We start from the raw sequence: 10047 nt of genomic DNA, 5'->3' as shown, positions 1-10047 counted from the left end.
GCTCGGGGGAACAGGGACTCCCCCAGCGCCTGCTGATCCCCCCTAACCAGTTTATAACAGGCCACAAGATCCCCCCTCAGCCTTCTCTTTTGAAGGCTGAACAGGTTCAGGTCCCGCAACCTTTCCTCATAGGACCTACCCTGCTGTCCGTTGAGAAGGACCCATCTACTACCACCCTCTGGGTGCGGCCCTCCAGCCAGTTGGCGACCCATTTGACTGTGTGGGTGTCTACGCCACAGCCCCCCAATTTCTTAATGAGAATGGGGTGAGAGACAGTGTCAAAAGCCTTCCGGAAGTCCAGGAAGACTATGTCCACTGCTCCCCTGCATCTAATGATCTGGTGATCTGGGTGTAGCTGGAAAGAGTAGAAGAGGGACAGAAGAAATACCATTGAGCACAGAGAGAAAGGGAGAGGATGCCAGGGGGTCGGGGAGGAGGAAATTTTACATGTTTTGGTGAATTTTTAAAGTCCCCAGCTACTGCTCCTACATCATGGTTCAAAGGTGAGTGTGACCCCACCACTACACACATTCTGGAGCCGTCCCTGGATACAGGGTACCTGTCACATAATAATCAACTTCAACTACCATAAAATACATAGAAGAAAAAGTAAATAGCCAGGTGTGCTCGGTTTAGGATGCTAGAATCATTAGATCATTGCTAAAAAGCTCAGCTTGAATTGCCTAGCCCTTAGGCTGCAAAGACAGGCAGATCAAACAATATTAGCAATGTTGGTACTGTCCAGCCAACTGGGTATTGCAAAAAGATGAGTGCCATAAAATGCCCATAATGAAATAAATATGTTTGAAGCGATATTCAGTTGGTATCCATTGTTGTCTGTAATATAGTTTTGCCAGCATGACATCAGCTGGGCACTTTTACCATATTATCCAAAATATTAAAAATATATCCCCTAAAAAGGAGGTCTAAAATTAAGGTGGGTCTTATACACTAAAGCTACTTAACAAAAATTATCAAAATCATTCTAATAAAAATTGACCAATATTTAATCAAATTTATGTTAAAAACTTTTCCCCCACAATTTTATTCTTTTTGGGTAGGATGTCTTATACACAGTTGCATCTTATACACTGGAACATAGTATATGTATTATTTATATCATGTTAGTGACCACAAAAGTATAACTACAAATATGCTACAACCCAGACCCAGTTACACAATTACCAACCCAAATCCATTACCATGCAAAAAGTCCTTTTTTCCATATTCTTTGAATATATTCACTTCCATCCCTGCTCCCCCCAAATACCCAAGTTGTGTAACTGGGAGCAAAGAAAACAGGTGTATCTCTGTCATATCCTACGATTGGTTACAGTACAAAATGAGAGTTTTGCACTTACTTTATTTACTTCCTTACAGGCCATTGGGATGCCAGCAATAGTTTCTAAAATGCTATTTGCTTCTTCAGCATTACTGCGTCTGGTTTTACAGTATGTCCAAGTATGAGTTCTTAGTTTCCTGACTCTTCTTTCTTTCCTATAATGAAAGCTTTTCAATGGAGTCTTCAGTTCTCTTGAAATCACACAGAAGCAATGGCATATAAATGGGTATGGTAAATGCAAAAGTAGCATCACATTTTCTTTGCACATCCCTTTATATTGCCAGAATGTGGACATACAAGATAGGCTTTGTTTCCCTTGCTAACCTGGACCTAGCTAACCCACTGATAACCACTGCTAATCCTGTCTTTTGGAAGAAGCAAGCGCTCTGCTTGTCCAAGGAAATAAACACTAATTATGCATTTTTCCAATGCATCCCATGCTGATATTCATGAACCTGCCTTTGTAGGTGACTGAAGCCTGTATAATGAATGAATAATAGCCTTTGCAACTGACATATTAACCTGCTCTTTGAGGTAGGCAAACTATGCACACATGAATACAACTGACAGACTCAGCACAATTTCAGAAAATCAGTTTTCCAGAGACAACTATTTTTTCAAATAAATTAGTTTTATCTACAGTAAAGAGCAATTCACAGACTTCCCCTACCCCAGCAATGGCACTGGGGACAGCTGACTTTCCAATAATAAAGTGCTTAGCCACAGCCCTATTTAGTCTACAGTAGACATCCAGCAGATCATTATAGGAACTTGCTTCTCTATTGGTATAGCTTCCTTCGTTTGAATGTCCTGTCTCTGGAATGATAGGAAAAGTTCTTCACACTTCCATGAATGTCTGTTTCTGTATTTAAAGTCCCACAGGCACTTTTTTTTCTTCTTGATCTGTAAAGTGATGTGGTTTCTCGATCTTGTCCTGCTCTAAAAATGCTCACATGTCATGCAATGCATGTTTTCATTCTGAGACACACCATTATCTTCCATGAATCAGAAACTACTGTTGCTATCTCCTCCACCATCTTGCAATCCCTCCGCCCACCCACCCCACATCTGTATCCTGTTCAACAGTACAGACCCAAGTAGGAACGTTTCATCCACCTACACTGGATCCATGATTTTGCACTGGCTGGAACAGAGAGAGGAAAGAAGCACACAAATCAGGACATCTCAGGAAAGTGTGTTGGCAAGAAAAGAACAATTTCTCCCAGGAGCCCAGTAATAAAGGCAAGATTTTACCACAATATACTACAAATTGATTCATAAAGCACCGTAAGTTAGTGAGATATTAAGAACTCCACTATGCTTTAAGAAATCTAGTATTACACTTACATAACTGCAGTGCCAATGTATATAAAATTACCCAGATACTTGTTAGTTGTAGCTCTACAATGAACATGTTGCAGGCCAAAGGTCAGCAACCCCCGGCACACGTGCTGAGCATGGCACGCAAGGCCGTTTTCCTCGGCACACCACCGCCAGCCCAGGCTCCAAGCACCTGGGAGCCACGGAGCCCAGGCAGCTCCCAGCAGGTGGCTGGGAGGCTGCAAGCCCTGCTGCAAGCAGACTGGTCCCCGTGGCCCGGCTGCAGCCGGGAGGCTGCAAACAGCTGCTCTGGGCACCAGCATGTCGGCACTCCAGCACCTTCCAAGGTAGACTTTGTGGTTTTTTCGGCACTCTGGCCAAAAAGCATTGCCTACCCCTGTTGTAGGCACTTGGTAGTAGTGACATCCTGAAGGACTGGGTGTTGTCCTCGCACACTGGAAAGGAATCCCTATCCTGAAGAACTTATAATTCAAGAAAGCTGGCAACAAAGAAAAATGTAGAAAAAGGAGAAAGGTTTGCAAAAATATGTATGAACTATCTCTAATTGCCCTTGTACCTAGACATAGAAGGTACATCAGGCTGTATCTGGATAGCAGCAGGTCTTGAGAAGGTATCTGAAGAAGAGAGTAGTAGGTTTATGACCTATTTTAAAGAAGGCAGAGAGATCAATATTTATGAGAGTGTGTTATATATGGAATGGACCATTAAGGGGCCAGGAGTGGGATGCCCTAGTTTCTCCCTGTGGGTGTGGTTTGTGATGGTGGGTAGTTTAGTTCTCCCTGCAAGCTGGGAGCATGTGAGTTGCTGAATCCTGTTCCTAATAAAGATAAAGCTGTTTACCACCCTACCAGTCTCTACTGAATGGTGACTCAAGGACAGAACCCCAAAGGTATGGAGGTCTGAGTGAGTACCCCATCCCTGGAACCCAATGGCATAGAGTAAACACTATAGGGGGGAGTACAGAAATGGCCAGTGAAGACAGGCATCAATTCTTCTTCTTGTGTCCTTGCCATAAATTAGATATTTTTCCAGAATCATGTACAAGTGATGGCTCTTTCCATGGTTGCAGCAAGGTCCTCCTTTGTATAGGTCTCACCAAGAAGTCAGAAAACAAGCATGTGCTCCATGCTTCACTGCACTCATATATATTCACGGCAGGTATCAATAACTTAATAGAGGTGGAGGCAGGACATCATAAGAGTAGTTAAGTACAGTGACACAGAGTTTTAAAAGCTCTGGAAGAAGAGCAAATAATGCTTGACTGTAGTACCAGCATCCAGTGACTGAAACAGTTTGAGCAGGGGAGGCACACATGCCACAAATGACATGGACAGCATTCATGTGTGGTACACCAGATTGGGGAGGTATCAGGAAACACAGCAACTGATAGAGCAGGGAGCAGAAACCACAGCAATAGATCCAGAAGGACATGGGTGACTGGTGCCTCTTGAGTCGGGAGGGCATGTGCCCCCCGATACCAGTCAGTGACCGGAAGCAGTGCAGCCGCTTTTGCTGGCAGCCCTGCTCCCTAACCGGCACTCACACGGGGAGCACTGGTGCTCCCACCTGTCCCCTGCCCACCAACTAAACAGGGAGCATGCACTGGCGCTCTCAGGGGGTGCACAAGCACCCCTGTGGACCCCTACACATTGCCACTGAGGAAGGGAGCCTTGGGCGGGGAGGAGAAAACAGAGAAACAAGTCAGGCAGGGAAGGGGATTGGAGAGGCACTTGAGGAAGAGGCTGGTCTTACTTTGTGGCATGCCTGGCAAAAAGTTTGGCTCCCTACTGGGGCCATAGCTAGCTACGGTACTGGCAGTAGTCTAGTCACACCAGCATGGGGTAATTTCCCCAGCTTCTGCAATTGCATTAGAAACATAACCTAATTATCAGGGAGTCAACAGAAGGTTGCAAAGGGTATCCCTGTGGCAGCCTATGCACAGTTTTTCTTGGTCTATTTGGGAAAAGTCGAGAAAAGGAAACACAAACCAAGCCCAGCAGTCTTTTTCTCTTGACCCATATGTGTGCAGAGAAGGGGCAATTCATCCATCCACCCTACCTGACATCTAAGAAAAGAGGCATTACCTCCCCACTTGGCTCTGAAGCATGTAGGAGAGAGGAAGGACTCAATGAGCACAAGAAAAATCTAGCACAAAGTACAAATTATTCAAAGTTATATCTTATTTCAACTGGCTTAAATCTTCCCCGACTGAAATTCCCACAAAAATAAAATGCAGCATATTTTATTGGTGTCATCCAGACATGGAAATTGCAGCAGTTGACCACATCAGACAATAAGGATTCCAGTGATGTGTCATATGGGTGACCATTTGTCTCCATGAAAGCTTTTTGACTTCAAAATGCTATGATAGGATATCATATGGGTGTCTTAAATACTTTACATAATTGCCCAGGCTTGTGGAGATTCCAAGCCTTCATTTAGAATTCACTGTTTTATAATAGCACAAAGGGATTTTAAGTTGTCAAGTAGCTGGTGAAAATAAAAATGAAATATTGTAATACGAAATGTCCGGGACAGTCCTTTCTGACTGAATATTTTTCCCCTACAGAACAGTTTGTCTCATCAATCATTGTGTGGGCTCTATCAGTTGTGATGGCTGCTCTTTTTTCCTAGACTTGCATCAGGCAGGCTCAGCTCATCCACCAGGACATCTTACATCCTCTTTTTTGATGTCATATCCAAATGCTTCCCTATCACATGCTAGATGCTCTGACAAACACCGATAACCTTGGAATGGTGACAATGTCAACAATGCTCAGGCTTTTATGTTGGAGGGACCTAACTAAATTAGATGCAATCAACTTGCCTCCTAAAGCTTTCTTCAGCTCTCACTCAAAGGTGTGACATATTTGCTGTCTTCCCTCTAGTTCTCTATTTCTTTTGCTCTGTCAGGAAAGCAATACTGTAATATGTCACACAAAATGGTGAAGAAAAGAGTGACAGAAGTCAAGAGAAAAGAATTCAGGTATGAGTGGAGCTTGAACCTTGCAATATCATAAAAATAATGTAAAGCTTCAAGACTTGGAAGATATTGTTATCCAGGATTTGCTGGCTTAAGACAGAACTAATGTTTTTTTCTTTTCTTCCAGAAGCAGAGGATGCTTGCTGAAGTTCAGTCAGATGCAGGTCTTCAGTTATTCATGTTATTAGTATACGCATCACCTTCTTAATTTGATTTTTTTTCTTGGTCTAATTATTTGCCCCCCAGCCTCATAGTTTCTGACATTCAGCTGATTTTTTGAAGTTGAAATAATATTTTCCCTTCTCGGCCTACAGAAGTAGACCACTTTATATTATGTTCGGTGGGTGAAGGACAATAGAAGAAAAATTAAATCAGAGAGAGACATTTTGAATCTTGTGCTAACCCTGTGGTCACACTGTGAGTGATTTCTGGTAGGATTGAGTCTGCGTCTCAGAAAAGCCCTGTCCCCCATCTTATAAAACTTGTTAGCTGAACCACAGCTTTGTTGTTCTACTGGATTGTAGCTGTTGTCACTCCTCCAAAGAGAAAAGTGATGGTGCAGGTAGAGAAAAGATAAGGGGGAAAAAACACAGCTCACAATAAGACTAGAACTCCTAGGCACTACAGCAATGCAAATAAATTAGCACGTCTATTACTGCTCCTTAGATATTCTGCACTAAAGAAGATCACTCTTCATCCCAACCCAGATTTATGGAGCTTCCAAGAATTCTGCTTACCCAGCTGATTTTAAAAGAGTATGAGAAAGAAACAGGTTGCAGGACAGGATTATTTTGCCTGGGGAAGTTCACTGTTTTCTACAGCAGTCTGGCAGGCAATGACTGATACAGTGAGGTTTTTCTGGTTTTGGTTGTTTCAGTTTACTTTCTTTTTAATGCTTCTAAAGTTAGGGAAGGGACTTTAAAATGGAAATCAAAGCAAATAACTAATTATTGTTACCATGCAATCTGTGTTATGTTAGGAAAGTAACCTTTCCTATTTTTTAAACTGTTAACCTCAGAGTGGAATAGACACAATTTTATTTAAGCAGAGATACAGATATAATCATATCTGTAAGCTTAATAGTCATCGTGTTTAGAATTGATGTGGACTTGAAAATATTACCCGTAAACCAAAACTGCTGGAGGAGTTTAACACATGCATTTTGACATGTGCTTCAAGGGTGGGAGGGGCACTTTAATGACAGCAGCCCTGAAATCCGAGCTTCAGAGTCAAACAAGCTTTAGTTAAAGCACCCCTGCTGATATTGTGAAGTGCAGGGACTCTTTTACATGAGACATGGAGGCTGGCTACAGTGCGTTAATTAAAACGCTCCAGCAGATTTGATTAATTGAGTCTGCTCCAATGCACTATAATTACAGCATGTTGGAACAGCCTCCTCTCACACGTACTGGCACCCAAGTGATTAACTTGTGTCTTAATTACAAAAATCAAAATGTTCAGACTGTACCCACCCTTTGAGCATTCATGGCAACCCATTTATCCAGTCTCTTATATTGGTACACATCACGATAATATCTGAGCATATGTGACTAACAAGCCTCAGAGTAGATTTTGCAGATATTGATGGATTGCAAATTAGCTGCGATTCAGGGGATGTAGTCCTTTAAAAGGAAGTGTAAAATAAACATTTAATGTGGGAACTTATCTGGTAAAATTTCTGAAGATGAATATACTAGTGTTCATAGGAATTAAATGGCAATGGCATGCTTATCCCTTTACAAGATAGCAAAAACAACAGGTCCCTGCCCTGAAGACCTTTCTGTCTATGGGTGGGATTTACAGAAGCAAACAAGTGAGTTAAGAAATCTAAATCCATTAACTTTTAATACATCTGTTCCCTTAACTCACTCGGTTGCATTTGAAACTTCCAGCCTTAAACTGACAGCACAAATAAGACATATTGAAACCCAGAGGGTATGTAGATGACACCCACACACAGTTCTTACTGTTAAATGTTTGCAATTCAAGTCAAATCTTTTTGTCACCAGAGGATGCCAAAGCCTATGGGATCAAAAGTAGAGTTGCTCCAGAGAACAATGGAGTCTCCAGATAACAAATGAAGAGAGAAAAGCAATGTTAGGATTATGCTGATAATAGATTTCAACCAGATGTTCACTGACTTTCGCTGCCTTTTAAAAGCAGTGAAGCCTGCCTAAGTGACACACTTTCAATAGTACCACTGTACCACTGGGACTGTGGATAAAATTGGTATTTGCAAAATGTCTTGTACTTGATTTTTGCTAAGAATGACAAATGTAATTGTTTGTGTTCTTATTTCTGACCTGCAGCTCTGCATTTTGTTAGATTTGATATTTCTGCCTCTCTTATGCTGGGGTTTGTTTGGATGCTCTGGGGGTGGGCACAATGGATTTTTCCAGATCAAAAATGTATGGTAAATTTTCTACTTTGAGATGCACTGTGCTAGATTTTAGAGGCACTAGGATGATGGAAGCTTTTCTTCTGCCACCCTTCTGGATGGAAGGTGGAGTTTTAGATTCAAAAGATAGTGCTGATTTTTAAGGGCTTGCAGGTTTGTAAGAGACTGGAGTGTGCAATTTGAAGAGCCGCATGTATGGGGCACTGCAGAGATGTACTGTCACAGGTGGAAAACCAAGACTAGATTATACTTTCTTTGTTTCTAGGCCTAGCATGGGGTGAGGGGGCAACTCATGAACTCCTTTCTTCCCTTCTTTTTGCAGGTGATTTGCTCTTTAGATGGTAGCATAATTACCAAAAAACTAGGCTTTCCAAGAAGTGTCTTCCTAAAGCAGAAAAGTCATTTATACATAGATGTCAGAAGATTTTTCTGCTGGACCTTTTCTTATAACTCTTTTTATTGGTACAGGTCCTGAAACCTACTGTGAAGAAGGACAAGTAAAAGGCACTCCTTGTTAACCTGGTAATCAAGAGGGCTAGCATTCATGCTGCCTGCCTTGATTTCCCAGGAAGCTAATACTCTTGTTGTCTTTAAGCCAAACATATCTCACAATTTTATAGCTGAGAGTTTCCCACTTTGTCATGTCCATAGGCCAGGCTCACTGCGCACACCAGAAACTCCTGGCTTCTCTCTAGTCTACTTCACCAGCTCTCAGTGGGCCACCCCTCCATTCCCTTCTGTTTCAGGGAGTCCTTGCAACTCTGCCCAGGTATCTCCTGCTAGGGGCTCTCTTTGTTCCCCAAGTTCTCTCTCCCGTTCCAAACTCTCCCAACCCCTGTCCAACTTGCTTTTTGTGCTGCACATTCTCCTCCTCTAATATGGTCCCAAATCTTCCTTCATAATTCCCTATGCCTAGGTCTTCTTGGCTTCCCTCTGAGAGCCCCTTTTTGCCCTCCAGCAAGGTGCCCCATTCCCTCCCCTACCACCACAGCAGAGGCTCTGTGTCTGTGTCCATTACCCCTTTTCCCCATTTTCACTTTCCCAACTTAGGGCTTTCCAGCTCACCATTCCATCCTTCCCCTGTATCACCTTTCACCTCTACTAACAACTCTATGGCCACGTCTACATATGATCGCCAGCTACAGTGACATAGCAGTGAAAATTACCCACGCACTGTGTCCAAACGGAAGTACTAAAGCACAACACCATAGCAACAGCATCATACAGTGACATATAGATGCGCCCTATGTGGCCTATTTTTTTCTTCCTCCATTGGGAGGTCCTCCCTATTCTTCCTCACTATCTTAGCGGACATGTGCATGATCATATTCCCTATTTCCCCATGTTCCCTTATCTTCTGTTTGGAACATAAGTCATTTAGTTTGTCAGTTTGTTAAGAGCTATGGGAAAGATTGGCACAGATGAGAACTGATATTGACAGCACAGATGAGAACCACTATGTGGCAGCAGACCTAGGATGTTTAAAAGAGAGTGTTAGTGGTGTGGTGCCTCATCCAAAATAACAAAACACATAACTTTCTTTCTCTTGTGCTGTGCCAAGCCTACAAACAGGCCACTCTTTAGTATCAAGGGCTAAGTACAAATGTTAAAAAAGCTCCAGGCAGAAGAACTCTATCACTTTTTACTTAAAATGCTCAAAGTTAGAGTGGGAGTGATCTGAACAGACATTCAGCATTTGGCGTGGGGGGCTCAGAATCTGTTTGCACTGCCTGAGCCTAGCAGGTAGAGGGCACTCTCACACACCTCCCAGAATGCCCCATGGGCTCCCCGGCTCATCAAAGACTCCTGAGCGGAACCAAATGGGTGAGCCACCCCGATTAGCTGCTGGGCATGAGACAACATGTCTCCAGCCCCCTGCTGCATAACCACAAATCCTCACCCACACCCCTCACTGTCATGACATGCATGGGCCTCCATATGCTGGCCTGCCTGCACCCCACAATGGTGCCCTGTGCCCAAGCA

The sequence above is a fragment of the Gavialis gangeticus genome, unplaced genomic scaffold (genome assembly GCF_001723915.1).
Source record: "Gavialis gangeticus isolate Ggan-Ray unplaced genomic scaffold, GavGan_comp1, whole genome shotgun sequence".
NCBI classification, from domain to species: Eukaryota; Metazoa; Chordata; order Crocodylia; family Gavialidae; genus Gavialis; species Gavialis gangeticus.
The sequence above is the reverse complement of the archived record's forward strand: the minus strand, read 5'-3'. Positions refer to the sequence as shown.